At 40.3% G+C, this 16,654-nt stretch overlaps 1 protein-coding gene across 11 annotated transcripts in view; it reads left to right on the top strand.

Annotated features, from left to right (window-relative positions):
* The first annotated feature begins 598 nt into the window (after positions 1-598).
* Positions 599-16,654, top strand: part of myo9aa (myosin IXAa) — a 120,592-nt gene continuing 104,536 nt past the window's right edge. For all 11 annotated transcript variants that reach the window (XM_034221000.1, XM_034221004.1, XM_034221005.1 and 8 more), the window contains exon 1: positions 599-926. The gene's annotated coding sequence lies outside the window, so the exon portion shown is untranslated. The remainder of the gene's footprint in view (positions 927-16,654) is intronic.

The raw sequence follows: 16,654 nt of genomic DNA, 5'->3' as shown, positions 1-16,654 counted from the left end.
CATGTGTCAACATTTATTTTTGTTGATATTAACATTGTATATGAATTTCAAACTTTTGACTCTTTTCTTTAAAAGGAAAAGTATGATTTAAACTTGTCTATTTCTGAGAAATAATAAGTCCTCTTTTGTATGGTGTAACAAAAAAAATATCAAGAAAGATTTTGGGGGAACTACCCACTTATTTTTTTTTTACTTTTGTTCTTTGTTGGTCTTATATAGCCTATGCCTGGTGATTCCATATATAATTCTACATATTCGCTAATTGATTTCTTCAGTTTTTGGTAAGGTTTATTGATAAATGATACTCTTTAATATGTGTTTAATTCAACATTAAAAAGGCTGCACTCCATTCATGAGAAGTATACACTTCTTCGCACTTGAAGTTGAGAGTTTAGAAAACTGATTAGTCACCTATTTTCCAATAATTGTGTTTTACATAAAAGTTTTCCGGTTATGACGAACAGGGACGTTGCAATTCCCCCATGTGGCCACTACGTTCAAATCCCCTCAGCCCGGTAAACTGTTTGGCTCCGTCCTCCCTCTACTTTTTAACCCCGCCCAGGAGCAGCGTGACCGCGCACTACCGCGCGCCCCCGGAGCGGCCGCACTGATTAGCAAAGCAAAGTGTAGTTTCCAGAGCCCGTCAGCGAGCTGCGAAGGACTGCGTTTTAATTACATTTTACAACAGCGGACACGCACGGATAAAATAGCGCAAGTACTCGGAGTGGAGGTACATTTCGAGGAGTTGTTCGGAGGCGAGCGGCGGGAGAGAGAAGGATACACATTAATTCAGTGGGAATGCGGGGAATTAAATAGATACTTAGGCATTTTGTGGCTACAAGTGTGTGTGGCTCTGCAACCCATCCTGAGAGCAGACGGAAAACTTGAGTCCCACTTACGACTGACTTCAGCGTTCACGTCTGGAGGTAAGAGTGTGATGTTTAGTAGTTATCGGACACTGTTGTGTGAGTGTGTGTGTTGCCCCCCCGCAGTGGAAGAGGGGCTTTGGGGCTGCAAGCAACCAATGATTCAAGAAACTTGTTCCTTTAATCTTCACGCATTTGCAGGATGGTTGTCTACGCTTTTAGGTGTGTTTGGGCTCAGTTGGTGTTTCTGTTGAATGAATAGTCACACACAGAAATGTTTGTGTTTGTGTTTCTAGTGTGGTGTGAAAGCTTGACAAAAGTTTGAGTTGCAGCTTAGTGTCATGTCATCTACAGACTGCCTCTAGACCTACATATCTGAAGCCACCAACATGTTCCTTTGGAAACGTGACACCTTGTAAACATGATGAATCATGGTTCTTGTTTGGTTTTTGTTGCCAAGGATTACACATCAGTTAGCATCAATATGATTTTGATGTGTCAGTTGTTGCCAAAAGGTTTATTTCCATCGTCAGACCTTGTGAAGGGGGCTACATTAAAAGATAAAACGAGACAAATGCAGACATAAAGGATGAATGAAAATCATGGATGATGCAGCATAAATGAAAGGACAGTCTTCTGTTTTCATGTTAGTAATGGGATGAAGTTCAGGTTAAATGTTTGTCTGCAGTAGGGTGGGGTAAATGTCTGAATGTATTATTTAGTGGAGGTCATAGAGTATATAATGCAGAGGAGGCAATAAAGACTGCAGTTACATGGAGGTCTAATGGGTTGAGGAAGCTGCTGAATCATGGAGAAGGCTCTGAGCAGTGGACAGAGTTGCCTTCATGACTGCAAACTGACAACCCCATGTACATTATATTTCTGTGCAAGATGACTTTGTCACTTTAGTATTCCCTTGAGGCTTTGGCCTATATTGTGTCTGTGCTGATCATTCTGAGTTTATAGTTACAGTTCCTGGTTGTAGTTTCTGAGGATTTTTTGGGATCTTTTGTTCCTTTTTATTATAGAGTTGTCAGTTGAGTGTTGACAGGAAGATGACTGGGTACCATGCAACAAAGCTTTCCAAGCTGGACCCGAACTGGGGACCTTGCAATTCATGGTCAGTAACCCGTAAACCATGCAAATGCTCCTCGTAATCTTCCATCTCTGTGTCTATGTGAGAATTATATAATATAGGTCCGATCCCGCAACCTTGTATCGGCTCGTCATCTTTTTACTTATTTTCAAACTAAGCTTTTAATTATACAATAATGAATGCACCTTGTTTAGCTATCTTAAAAACATAACTCTCAAACTCTGAAATAAATACACATCTCCCTTAAAGGAAGACATGCGTAGCCACAACAGATGTGTCCTATTAGTGCTCTTTTTTTTATTCAAACCTTTTCACACATATCTTTTAAGTCCACAACTAACAACACAATTAACCGCATTGATTTATTGATTTGATCAAAAGTTCTCTAAAACTAAGTTTGTTCACTTATGGTGCATTTCCAATACAGCGCGGAGCTCGCTTTAATCGTGCCGAGCCGTGCGGGGCCCGTTTTTGGTTGCGTTTCCACTTAGCATGTAACGGCTAGCGGGTACTATTTCACAGTTTTTCTGGCCCCATAAAATCGAGGTTCTTTCCGGGCCAACAACCGGGCTGTCTGAGTGTGCTAAACTAGAGAGAATCGCTGGCAAGGGGGCTACAACTACAACAAGATGAACATATTTGACCGTGATTTAATTGTAATACACGTTTCAAAATGATGCTGAAGTAATAACATACTGATACCGGTTAGTAAAAACCATGAATTAATGCTTTAAAAAGTCTGTAGACAGACGACAGACGAAAAACCTTTTAAAATGCGTGTTGTCTAAAATCAGTGATTCTCAAATGGGGGGTACGCGGACCCCTAGGGGTACGTTGGGGTACTGTAGGGGGTACGTGAGATAAACAAAACAAATGGTTAGAGGAAAATAGTCCTAGAACCACCAAGGGAGTCCTCATATAAACATGTCAAATTTGTGTAGGCCTATTGTATTTTATAGTTTTTCATAATATATCATTTTGTTCACTGATTTGTTAAACATATATTACTTCAATTGAAAAACTCCTTGGAATAATCTGTTTCAATTTGTTTTCGTAGTGTTCTTTTTTTTCATGCATACAGATGAAAATATCCTTAGTTTGTTGTAATTCATGCATGAAGGAGTTAATAAATCACACACTGATGGAACATCACTATATTGTAATTATTTATATAGGGTTTTTCTATCAAAAATGTTCGCGGTCGGTCAGGGGGTACTTGCTACTAGCTAGGTAGCTAACTTGATCCAGCCAGCCACTCCTGGTCCTTTCATCTGACGCTAGCTCTTATATTTAGTGGAGGAAAACAATTATGACATCACTCACTTACTCTGGGATTTGTAGTCTTTCTAGTTGCGTATTTTTCATAGTCTTATATTTAAACAGTTTTAAGACAAACTGACTTTTTTGACATGGAAATTATTTTTTAAGATTGACAAACATCATATGTGTAATTCGTGGCACAATTGAAACGGGATCGAAAGATACGTTTTCTCTCCCCATTGACTTCAATACATCATTTTTCCGAAATAAGGTTCCATGGGGCGGAAGAAGAAGGGCAGGACTTCGCCTCTCTATACTACCCCAGTTCCTAAACTGTAATGGAAATGCGCTATAAAGTGAGCCAGTCCTAAAAAGGCCTAACGAGGCCTAGCCATACTGAGCGAGGCCGAGCGAGTAGTGGAAATGCGCCATTAGAGCCTACAAAACACCACTTTAAAATGCAGTGAAGCAGTGTTCACCATTTTGAGCCAGTATCAGACCAACATTGAGTATTGGACTAGCACATCCCCAACATAATACCTTTATGTATTAATGACAGTATTTCTGAGAATACTAGGGCTACATATCAACCTCTCATGGGGTTTTCCCTTGCCCACATTTGGTCTTTAGCATTTTTTAAAACCTATTGTGGTTTTCGCTTTATATCAAAATTCCTCTATCCTTTCATATCATCAAAATTATACATAAAATGACTTTAATTCAAGTAACTGTGAAGTTCCCCTGAGAGCTGGTCTTGCCCTCAGATCAGCACAGGTGATGAGGGTAAAGTGGGCCTGTCCTGCAGGAATGTGAGGTCTGAGAAGACACAGCTGCCCTGAGCATGAGAGGCGGACCAGTCCGAGACTCCGGCAACTGGTCCCTGTCGACATCTGACACCCCACAGGCCCCCTCTGTCTGCTATTTCTAAAAGACTGGCCTCAGTTTGTATCACATCAGGGTCTCTCTGTGTCGGGCCATATCAGCGACACCACCTGAAAAACCAAAGCTGTGCCTGGGAAGATTGAAAGCTCAGTCTTGAAGCTTTGCAGTAGTAGATCAGCCCAGCTGCTGAAGATTTTGTTCAGTTTTTCAGCTTCACTTCAGTTGGTGTTCCTCTCAGTGTAACAATTTATGATTCAGGTTCCGTCCCCTTGTACATCACGTCCTGTCTGTGTGGCCTTACATTTGGCATGTCCTGTACTTGAAGTTTACCTCAAGTTCATACACATTCATATGTCTGTCACTTTGAATCTATGGCCATTGCCTGCACTTCCTATAAATCATTCAGCAGTAAAGATGGTGGATCTAATGCAAATATGACTTAAGATCTAGTAAGATTCCCAAGTGGCATGTTTTATAACCTTTCTGTCATAAGATTGATTCAGTTATATGTCCTCTCTGAAAAAAGGACGCCTTCTCTGTGTTTGAGTGTGTCATAAATATACTGCAGCACATTTGAAATGCAGACCGGCAGCACGATGGCAGAAAGAGTGAAACCACCACTCTGCAGTTTTAAACCCTCCTGTCATAAGATATTTATCAGCAGTAAAATAACTCTTTATATATAGCCTCGCATTCTTTTGACAATGAAATATGTCTGTGGGTTTTTGCAAATAACTGTACAGATATCCAAATTAGAATGAGGTTAAGAAAGTTATGGCTGCTATGACTACAGCAATACATTTCTATTCTTTATGATCAGAATATCAGCTTTCACTTCCATTTGACATTCATCATCATGTTGGGATTCTCTTTTATGTTCTCCTCAAACATTCTGTTTTGCTCCCTTTACAATTGAGGTAACAACCTGCTCTGTGATGCCTTGTTGTACATCCCCAGCAGCTCATGTGAGCTCCTGTGAGCAAAGAGACTCTAACACAATCTGAAAATAATAATGACCCCCTTCATCTGCCCCTGAGGTGTTACCTGCTGAACTGAACCGCAGCTTGTGTTTTGGGGGGGAGCACAGGAGTCACGTGGTCCAGGCTCACATGATCGGGATGTCCTGAAAAATATTGCGTCTGCATGATGGGATTGTGTGGTGTAAGTGATTGGCATGCCCATGAAGTCATTAAAGAGGAACCTGCTTGTGTTGCACTGAGCAAAGCTCCCCTTTCTTTAGTAGGCCATTTTACGAGGCAGGCTTTGGCCTCAAAGGCTCAGCTTCCCTGCGTTTTGCATTGTCCCTCATTACCTCACTGCTGCTAACAGTAGCTGGAGTGAGATGGAGAGAAGAAAGTGCGTTGTGTTCCTCTTAACAATTTAGTTTGTTACGTGAGCTTAACTTGTGCTTTTTCAATGACTCCTTTTAACGTAGGAAACTGATTTTTTTTTAAAACAGGAGGGATTTGTTTGCGAGCTCATTTTGTGTTGCCTTACATTCAATCTCACCCGCCAAGCTTTTGTTTTGGACTGAGATACAAGCCTTCAAAGTCTTGTTTTGTTTAGAGTTCGCTGACCTTTTAAAACCTACATGTTTTAAATAACGATGTGATTCTATGATTGTAAATGACTTTCTTAATTAGATGATTGTGTTATATCTGTACATGTGGATCTGGTTAATGGCTTGAATGGTCATGTAAAATCTGATAATCACTGTAAGAGGAATGTTCTTATTTTTTAACTTATTAGGTATTTTCAGGTAAAATAACAGAAAAATCCAGATACCAGTTCCCATGTAGTGTTTTGGGAGGGGAGCTCTGAAAACTAAAGTTGTGATTTGCAGAATGTGTGTGACACAGCTGTGACAATAGCTCCTGACCCCCTGCAGCCTCATGGTACAGACAGGACAGGGCCTTTGGTAATCCCTAGGCATGTGCTGTTGTGTAATGGTACACAATACTGCCCGTTTGCAGAGCAGTGCTGCTACAGCTTTAGCCATCAGTCAAAAGTGTTATTGACTTGTTGAAGTCTTCATATGTTAGCATTGCATTGGCCTTAAAGTATATCTTTGTCATCAGAAAGTCGTCATTTGCATTTAACCTTACAGTGCTATTGTTTTTATTTTCCTGCTTAACAACCACTCAGAGCTTTGTATGATATGACATTTGATTTCAGGGGTAAATAGCAACGATCAGTTAAAAGTGGACTTTGTTTTCTTCACATTTGGACAAACTGGTTGCATAATACAGAACATTGTTATGATGATTTAGTAAGTTTCAAGATGATATCATTTTGATTTTAAAGGCAAGAAAAAACATTGGAGGTAAAGCGGCTTTATCTGGAAGTTAACATCCATTGACGTTAAGACTGTCTATTAAAAGAGAGACGAGGGAATGTGCCTGCTAGAAAAGATGAATATTAGGAGTGCATTTTGAATGACTGTCAAGGCTGTAAACAGTGAAACGCAGAGACATATGTATTAAAACTGTTCTAAAAAGACATAAGATTGCTGTGTCATTTTAAAATGTGCAAAGCAGACCAGAAAGAAGGACAGATAAGTTAGAGTTGTGTCTCTACAGTACGCTGCCTCTTATCTTTGAGGAATTCTGTCAGTTTACAGTAGTCTGTGCTCTGTCAGTGAGGCGAGAGGGAGGAAGAGGCAGATAGTTGTGGCTAACTGACAACAACCAGGCTGTGATAAGCTGGATTTCAAATGCTGTCTGAGACATGCTCACTGTGAGCTGGAATGCTTCTCCTGTCTAATCCATAATGAAGTTATCAGTTTAGATAATGAGCAGATTACATTGGCTGCCAAGTCTGCAGAATAGTGGTGGATTAAAATATTTAGGTTTATTAAGAAAATGTTGGAAATGTATTTGCTTTCAGCTGTTCCCTAGCTGCCACAATAACCTTGTGTCAATCTCGACGCCTTTTTTATTTGTTTAGGAGGCTAAAAGTGTCTAAAATATATTTAATGGACAGGATCATTTTCTCAAAGGAAGTATTAAGGTCTGATAGTAGTTTTAATTTCAGTTTGTTATCCCTTACGAAAACTTCAGCATCAGATTTGCCGGGAGGCAGTTGATCATACAATGTGTTTTTTGTCTTTTAATTATTTGAATATCTCAATATTTTCAATGCAGATTTTAATAAAATGTTGTGGAGAGTCAACCTTTTATGTCAAATAACAGTGACATGTAATTGAAGACCTGTACCCAGGCACAGATCCTTGTGTTTTGGAACACATTTCTTATCAATGATAGATAACATTTCTGTAATTGTACCAGGAAATTCTTCACATTACTTTAAAAAACCTCTAGCCCAAGGCTGACATTATGACGTTGTGGTCTGTAAAAATGACTACATTGTAGCTGAAAATAAGATTGTACAGCTTTGGTTGAAGGTTGTGAGTGCTGAACAAACAGAGCCTTATATAGTCTTACAGGAATAGTTGTTTGATCATTAAAAACCCTGTCATAACCTTCCTCATAAGAGAAGGGTTCCTGGAGGCTTCACTTAACTCTGAAGCCGTGTTGTTCGACCATGTTCACTTTAGGGCCTCTGTCCTTTGCCTTTGGCTCCCACCTGCCTTCATCCTGAGTACCACTGATGCTATTCAGAGGGGGCATTCACTGCAGTGACTTAGTAGTCTGGTTGAACGATTATGGTCAGAGACCCTGGAGTCGATTAGAAGGACCCTTTTGTCTCCACAAGGTCCGAGTCCTCCACTCAGCCTGAAAAGAGTCCACTTAACACTAAAGAAGTCTCAGCTTAGCAAATAGCTTTGCTCTACATGTGCCACTGGCTGAGCTGCACTACAGAGCAGGTCAGCTTTGAGAGGACACTCAAATGCTAACTGTAAGGAGTTTTCCTCCTAATCCCAAGTTTGATGGGACTGAGAGTTAGAGCCAGTAGGAGCTTAATATTAAGAGTTCAGATGGAGGGCTGGACTGTTCTGACCTTCTGAAGTATTGCTTTGAGGGGGAGTTGACTACGAAGTTTTGTTCTTGATGCTATAAATTCTACGTGGTCTCTGTTAGTGAAATAAGAATGAATGTGTTCATGTTATACATTTTACATGTAAGTGTGAGGCTCTGTAGACTGTTGGGGAAAATATATATATACTCAATAATCAAACATTACTGTTTACTGTATAAATTAGGAAATAATTCAACAATATTCGCTGCCAATAACTTTTAATATATAGAAATGTGCTGATTTTCTTAGTTCTATGTCATCGTCCATATCTATGATTTTGGAGTGCTATATGGATGGACAAATAACAACATGTTGAACATGTCACCTCACTTAATGGCACATTTTGATGGGCATTTATAACTATCCATAAACAACTTTTGGGCAAAAGGAAAGATTTGAGCAATGGAATAATAGCAGTGCAACCACTTAATCTACTCTAGAACATTTTTGTATGATGAAGAAAATGAAGCATATCTCGGACTAAAGGGAGGAATAGGTGATACATATTTAAAGGCTAGTGTCTCCTCCCAGAATAACACATGACAATCTGATGATTGTGAGGATGGAAGTTTCCTATAACCAAGAGAGCCTAGTTTGTTTCTTTTTGACCACCAAATGCAGCTCTCCACATCCTTGGGTGAGCAGAAAAACCATGAGGTCATAACATTATAAGAAGCCTCCGCAGAGACTCCCTGCCAACAGCTTCCATCATGTCTTTCAAACCGGAAAACCAAACTTGCCTTATCATCACACTGCAGCTCTTACTGTCTCTCTCTGACTGCAGCACAGGATCACATTTCAAAAAGCCTGCGGTCTGCTGAAGGCAGAGAGACAGCAGTCGTCCCCCATCCTCAGCGAGAGCCACCGAAACGCTGCCCTGTAATTACAGGTCATGTTTTTTTCCTAATACCCTAAACAGATGTGCTTAAAATTATGCTTAACATTCAGACCCTGAGTTAGACATGATGACATGTCATTACTATCAGCTGGTGGAGACGTACACTACATGACTTGTGATCCTAGAGGTGCTTATTTTATTTTCTAAAACTTCAATCAATTTCATGAACACAATAAAAGACACATTTTGCAGAAAAAGCCATCAACATAAACAAAAATTAAACAAAAATGTAAGTTATACAAATAGATATATTTAAATAGAATGACTTTTACTCTTTATCAAAATCCGGTTAGGGTTGCTAAGTAGGTATAGACATACAAGAAGATGTTGCTTTGGTGTATAATTGTGCATATAAACACAATAAAACAAATGTACGTACAAAATAAGAGCAAACGTTGCAAATGCAAAGAAATGTTAAATAAACTATAAAAAAAGAAGAAGCAATACAAGTCTCAAGTGAACATCATTAATTTAAAAGTATAGTTGCATTGGAACAACTGAGCTGGAAACAAAATTGCATAAACCATAGAAGTAATTTGATATGTTGGAAAGACTTGGTCTAAAGTTACATTTTAAAAGGACGCATTGAAATGAATTGGACAGCTTACTGTATCAGGAGGTTGTCAGATTGTGTGCGGTGGGTACATACAATACATTCTGATTGGCTAATATGTCCTCCAGTCACAACGCGAAATGACTAGCATTTTAAATGTTCCTTTGATCACTGGTGCCCACTCATGTATCCCATGATTCATAGTGATGTCTTTGAAATATCTGCTCTCGATGTAGGTGGCCTCAAGGTAGAAATCTTCCCTCCAAATCGTTATGCAATGCTTTACAAAAGAAAGCATTTGGCAGCTAATTTGATCAAACACACTGCAGCTAATTGACCATGAAGATGATGAGTCCTTGTACGAACCCTAAGGTTGAAACTCTTATATCATCTTTTGTCTGTCTCTATGAATGCTTGACCACTTCCCAGGTATTCACAATAAGAAACGGTGATGATCTCTGCACATTAGAGGACGTGTGTTCATTGTTGTGAGGTTGCAGGCATCTTGGCACTGCGCTGTGTGAGCAGCTACAGTCATTACTGCTCGTCTCCACTCAGCTATGAAAGACGAGAGGAGTCCTTTTGGCTCTTGCAGCCTCGCTTGGTCTGAGTTTGTGATTGCAGACAAACCCAACCCCTATTACCTGTTCTGTACGCACTTCATACACACATTGATGTACACACAGCTTCCCTGCTGGTTGGTGTTTTGCATGTTGAATGTTTTCTGGAGGAAACATGTCAGTGTCCTGGCTGCTCCTCAGCGCAATCTTCCCCCAAGCCAGGGCCGCCTCAATGGGTCCGTTTGGCCCAACAGACTTCCTTTCTGAGTGGGAAATGGAGTGTGCGTAATCTGGGTCAATGATACCTCCTAGTCCCGCACCTTCTTCCTCTCCTTCTCCACCCTCCTCTTCTTTTATCTACCCTCTCTTCCGATGCTGCTTCATAATACCTCAGTAACTGCTGCCTACATTTGTACCAGTTTGCTTAATTGATACTAAACTTTTTAGTATTGACCAACAGATTTTGAGACCGGTGGACCCTTGAAATTGAGACCAAGAAATAATAACCAAGCAAGACATTTCAAAGTTGAAAAATAAACATGTCCCTTCTTTTTGGTGGAAAAACACATATTTGATGACTCTGTAACCCTAATTCTTCATTTATAGTTGGTCAAATACGCCATTACTGATATCTGCATTTGGCATCAATTGGCTGATATATCAGTAGGACTTCCTAGTGCCTTTAACATTACGAGAAACCATTTATGATGTTTTATTTCCTTTAACATTAATCTCAGAGTCTGATTAAACAACCATGAACTTTAGATGAATCATATTGTTACCAAAGTTCACATTTACTTGGGTTCAAAGCCCCTCTTTATTTAAATGTTTCTATTCCACACACTGAAAACACGGCGTAAAAACCGCCTGTATGGATTGAATGGACCGTTTGGTTATGTTTCAAGGAAATAGGAGTCATGATTTACATTTCTGGAACCATATCAGAGCGAAACATTAAAGTTAAACACTTAATTCCTTTTTAAAACAACAGATGTTGATGATGTGCCTTCCATTTGCTGGCTTTTTTTATTGCGGGCGGTGTATTTTTCCAATTCCACCGGCCAAAAGTAGACCGTGCAGCGTCATATTGATATTTCCAGAGTCTGAAAGGAAAAACACATTTTTCCGCTCTCTAAAACAATACAATTTAAATGTGAGGTCAGTCAAAGAGCAACGGCCTTGTTTTAGACTCAACAGTTAACGTTGTCGTTCAGCAGTCTAACATTACATGATATACACATTTCTACAATTACAGTAGCTTAATCAGACTCTAATTCAGGCAATGATAGAGTATTGAGTAAAGGGAGACACAGGAAAACTGCACACACGCTATTCCCCATAAAACAGATAGCAGTGAACCAAGCATTAGGTCAACATTTTTTTACGTTTTTGGGCTTTAAATAACATTTGGTTTACTCGAGCATTGTCAGTCTTTATATATCTTGCTTTGTGCAAGTGTTATCTTCGTTATTTGGTTGGATAAATATAATTTTATGATATTCAAGAGACTTAGCTGAGAGATCTTACTTTAGATGTGCGTAATCTAAATAAAGGCTGGGTTGAGTAGAAAAGACAAGTATTTTCGAGCAAGACGGCAGCAGACAGAGGGTGTTTCTCAATGTCGAGGAGGCTTGCTTGGTAGCACATGTCTTCCGAGTCACTTGCTTCAGAAGCGAGGTAAGAATCCTTCCTAGCCTCGGAAAACGAAGAATTGTGGAACAGGCTAACAGGTGTGCGTCATATATGAGGCCCCGCCTTAAATGGAGCGCGATTTCCTTCACAGATTTGGAAATTGGTTCGTGCGCAAAGCATTGTGGGGATTTTAAGACCGCGGAGTCTAAACATGTGCAGCCTCGAAATTTCCCGCAACGAAGTACGCCGGCCTCGGTAGAACTCCAAGTATCCTGGACATTGGAACAGTCCCTCGGCGGGACTCGATGACGTAGTATCCTTTAAATAGTGGCTCTGCAGCAGCTTTCCTCGGCATTGAGAAACAACCAGAGTCCGAGACGGGCAACTGGTTTAGAAGCAGGTGTTTCAGGATCAGCTGAAATGGACGTATCCTCTGTTGCGTCTGCACCCTAGAAACAGGAAAAACTGTATGAAACTATCCTCAAAGCGTGAAAAACATATTGCAGCTGGATAATTGCTTTGTTTGGGTGTTGGTTTATGATGAAATTGTGTCCTAATTACAGGATTTTACTTTAAGGTTGTAAGCAAGACCAAAGTGCACCCTGTGGAATCGGCACTCCTGTCACACCCATTTTGTTATTATGTTTCTATTATTTTTGTTCCATGGTTTTATTTTTGTATTCGTCCGTGACCACGACGCCATCTGCGATCGATTAACTTGTGGACAATGATCCCTCGCTCTACGCCTCCTGTACCCAGTCCCGGACTGGCCATCAGGAGGACCGGGGGGGTTTCCCGATGGCCTGGCCTGTTAAGTGGCCTGCCTCACACAGGGTGACTGGCTGTCTACATGATGTGGCCTGCCTCACACAGGGTGACTGGCTGTCTACATGATGTGGCCTGCCTCACACAGGGTGACTGGCTGTCTACATGATGTGGCCGACATGGCCACTGTCATACAGATCATAAATCAAAGCCCTTGATTGGTCTCTGTGTGTCATTCAGCATGCCCCCGGACCCCCCTAGAGGATTTAAGGTCCAACCCCACTTAAAATCACATTGATAGGTTCCTAAATACATTTACCATTTTTTTTTTTTTTTTTAAATAGTAGCCCATGTCCATATGTTTATTTGGGTAGTACCTGCCTGTACCTGTTCGCTCTGCCATCGCGTGAAGGATCTGCTAACAAGCGATCAACAGAAAGGTTAATGTTGTTGCACGTCACCTTAACCCCCCCCCCCCCCCCCCCCCCCCCCCCCGCTACCACCACCCCCCCCAAGTATATTTCAGATCTGTGGGAAACACTGTGTTCCCTAATGTTTACACTCAGAAGTGAGAGTGCTGCAGTTAAATATACATTTGTATTTGGCGCCGTTTCAATGTGGCTCAAGTTTGACTCCATTGTTTGCCTCCAAACTTGGCTGCATGTTAGGTCTTGAATGCCAATTTTATCCAAAACTCATTAGTCATAATATATGTGTCTCATGCAGAGTTTGTAATCAATGCTGCAAACAAACGCTTTTCATCAAGAAGTCAACTCAACAAACAACATCTATCTTACTTAACAAGAGACTTTAATGATCAAAATGACATGGGCGTCTTTTACAAAGGTGAAATAGAAATGTCTCAACAACGCCATGATGGAGTTGTTATGGTGTTGTTATGTTGAAGCCCCGTGAACTACACTTCCTGTCTCACTCAAAGCTGCTGTCATTGTCCTGGGAGTGGACACAGGAAGTGGAATTCTCCATGGCAACAACAGAGGAGTGGTGCAGTTGACTCCCACAGTGTCTAGTGCTCTTTTTTTGTAATAGAAACTCCCAAGTTGCATTGCATAGTCACCATTATTAACCTAAATGAATAATAATAGAAGTACACCGACATGTCCTCATTTCATCCAGCCTCTATCCCTTATTATCCTCCATTTGTCCATTAGCAACTAATCTAACAGAGCTTTTTATTTAACCTTGCAACGGTTGGATTTAGAACATTTGTTACTATATTATTCTTCCAGCCCGATCTGTTAAAATACTGCGTCAGACAAAACAAGACACACGTTTTGGGTATTACAGCACATAACAGTAGCATGCAATGTTTTGCAACTTCTTTTAGCAATGTTGTCCTTGGAACTGCTGCCCTGTATTAATTTCCTTCCTCTGCTTTCTCGCTCCACTCTCTCTAGTCCACCTCAGGCAACAACAATGATAGGTCCTACACACCAAAGTTCGCCTATTTATTTAGCGCACACACACGGCACTTCCTCCAGTGTCATATTTTGGTGTGGGTGGAATGTGGAGGGAGTTGGTGTCGGCCCAGCGCTTCATTAAGAGTGACCGGCCACAGTTATCCTCTGCTGAGTGCACAGGCGGGCCGGAGAGGCCTTCAGTCATTTTTAATTATGGTGTGGACAGTGATTCCAGCGAGGACTTGTTCCAGCCAGGCTCACTGACTCTGGGGAACACACCTTCTGTAACCTTAAATACCTGCAGAAAAAAGGGGAACGCGTTGTAATTTACTAATTTTTTCCATGAATCCAACTCAGTAAACATTTCCTTTCATCACCTAATTGGTTTCCTGGTTCCTTTAATAAGCTATGAAGCTATCCACATATCTTACCTATGTTTAAAATGCTGCAGGGATCTTAAACAATGAACTCAAACTGAAGCTAAATAAAGCAATACAGTACACATTTATTTCACCCACCAGAGGCCTGTAGGCCTACTACGAAGCCGGTTCAACATAATCTGATATGTTTGAGTTAGCCGGTTGGCCTAATCCAAAACATACGCGCTCTCGCTAAACGATCCTACGACGCAGGTAATCAAGTGGATCGCTCAAGCCAGCCGTGTCCTATCTAGTTAGGTGCGCGTTCACATGAAAGGGGTGGTATTTGGAGCATTCGACCAATCACAAACATGGAGAAGCATACTGACAGCGCAGCGTCATACTTCCTGAATGAAAAGTGAACTTTAATATTAGACATATGAAGAAGTTAAACTTTAAACATCCATGACTTAAACACTTTATCCAGGATAAAAGCCACAGCTGCACCTGCAAGGTGAATACAGCTGGCAAAAGAACAAGTGTTTGAATGCGTACATTAACAGGTTTATGATATCACTGCCATCTAAGACACGATCTGACTTTAATTACATTTGACTCGAGTGTTTCGTCAACTTAATGTGTTGCTTAAAATAATACTTCTGCATATGTGACACTGAGTGTTGCACGGCCAGATACGGCTCAAGAAGCTGACTCAGATAAGGACATATATGACACATTATGATGTGATATGCCGCGTATACTATACTTTGATCCGGTTACTTATGTTGTGGCAGATATTTAATTAAGCTTTCTTAACGCTAATGTTATAATAGTCAGATTGCTCTGAAGATGGGAGGTGATATTCTATTAATGTTCACGTTCACACAGTCTGTGATTTTTGCCGCCGTCTTTCCTGCAACGGCAGTTTAAACTGTAGGCTATTTCCTTTCTCCTGTAATATGACTTGATCGCTTTAAACTCCGCACACTGAGCTCTGATTGGTCAGCAGGCAGTGCTTTCACTGAGAGTTGAGCTCTTAGCCTGCAAGCTAACCTGCTCCGGAGCAGGTTAGCCGCTCGCTCAGCATAAGTTGCCATGGAGATCTAGCCCGCTAAAAAGAGAACCAGCTTCGTAGGGCCGGAAACCCCGAGTTTTCCCTGAAGTTAGCCGGCTAAGCGAAAATCCGGCTTCGTAGTACAGGCCTCTGGTATTCCTTAAGGCTATAGCTCCCTAGGCATGGCACGTTTATTTATATAGCACCTTTCAACACAAGGCAATTTGTAAAAGTGCTTTACAAAAATGAAAGACATTAAGAGCATTAAGAAACATATTATAAACACTAATTTAAAAGCAAAGATATAAAATGGCATTTTAAAAACACAAATGTAAAAGCAAAGATAATAAAACATGAATAACAAAGGTACATGAATAAAAGTTACAGTGCAGTGTGAGATACACACATTTGAAATGTTTAGCTCTGACTCTCTATCATTGCTAACTTTTTTAGCAGAAATAGTTTTCTATGACCTCACTTTCTTTTACTTTGTTTTTTAACTCATCCTGTAGTTATTTCAAGTGTTTCATGCTAAACGAACACCCCTTTGGAAAATTCTAATCTGACCCCATGGTACTGTACTTTTTTAGTTTTCGCCGAAACTATTCCTCTTTTTTAAATGCACATCAGTTAAGTGTACCTTGTCTTCCTAGGTAAAAACCTGTATGTAACCTATTTGCTTTACGTTTTTGTTGATCATTTCCAAATTCAGTCTGTAAAATACTGTATAATATTTATACAAAATCTGAAACCTAGTAGCATGGGCTGCAAGTGTAATATAAATGGTATGTTGGTTGTTGGTCTACAACCAAATATTCTTTACAGTACATTATCGAATAAAACGTCAACTGTACTGATGATAAATCAATTCACAGTTTAGTCAAATGGAGTCCAAAACCCAAAGACATTTATTTTATAATGTGATATTTAAAACAAGTCCTTACATTTTGACACACTGAATGTAGCAAATGTCGTGCTCTATAGAAAGGTTTTATATAAATAATGAAATGTGTTTGGATTGAAAATGTGCTGATGAAGGGGAAATGTATCCTTACATCAGGTAGTCTCTCTTTTGTTTGCATTAAGGTGACCTGTGGTCAGAATGTAGGTGGGGCATGTTGGCTTTTGCTGTGGTTCCTGGACATCACTTCTCATGAACTCTCAGCTCTGAGGGTACAAATGATAGCCAACATGGTGGAATAATCTGGTTGTTAGACAAATTGTCAAATTGTTGAACATTATATCCAGCTATGTCTTGGCCTGCAGCTAGGTTGTCTCAACGTATTTTTCACTCACTTTCCCACAGATCAGATTTCACTATTCTTCTGCT

Source organism: Gymnodraco acuticeps, unplaced genomic scaffold (assembly GCF_902827175.1).
Source record: "Gymnodraco acuticeps unplaced genomic scaffold, fGymAcu1.1, whole genome shotgun sequence".
Lineage (NCBI taxonomy): Eukaryota > Metazoa > Chordata > Actinopteri > Perciformes > Bathydraconidae > Gymnodraco > Gymnodraco acuticeps.
The sequence above is the reverse complement of the archived record's forward strand: the minus strand, read 5'-3'. Positions and strand labels throughout refer to the sequence as shown.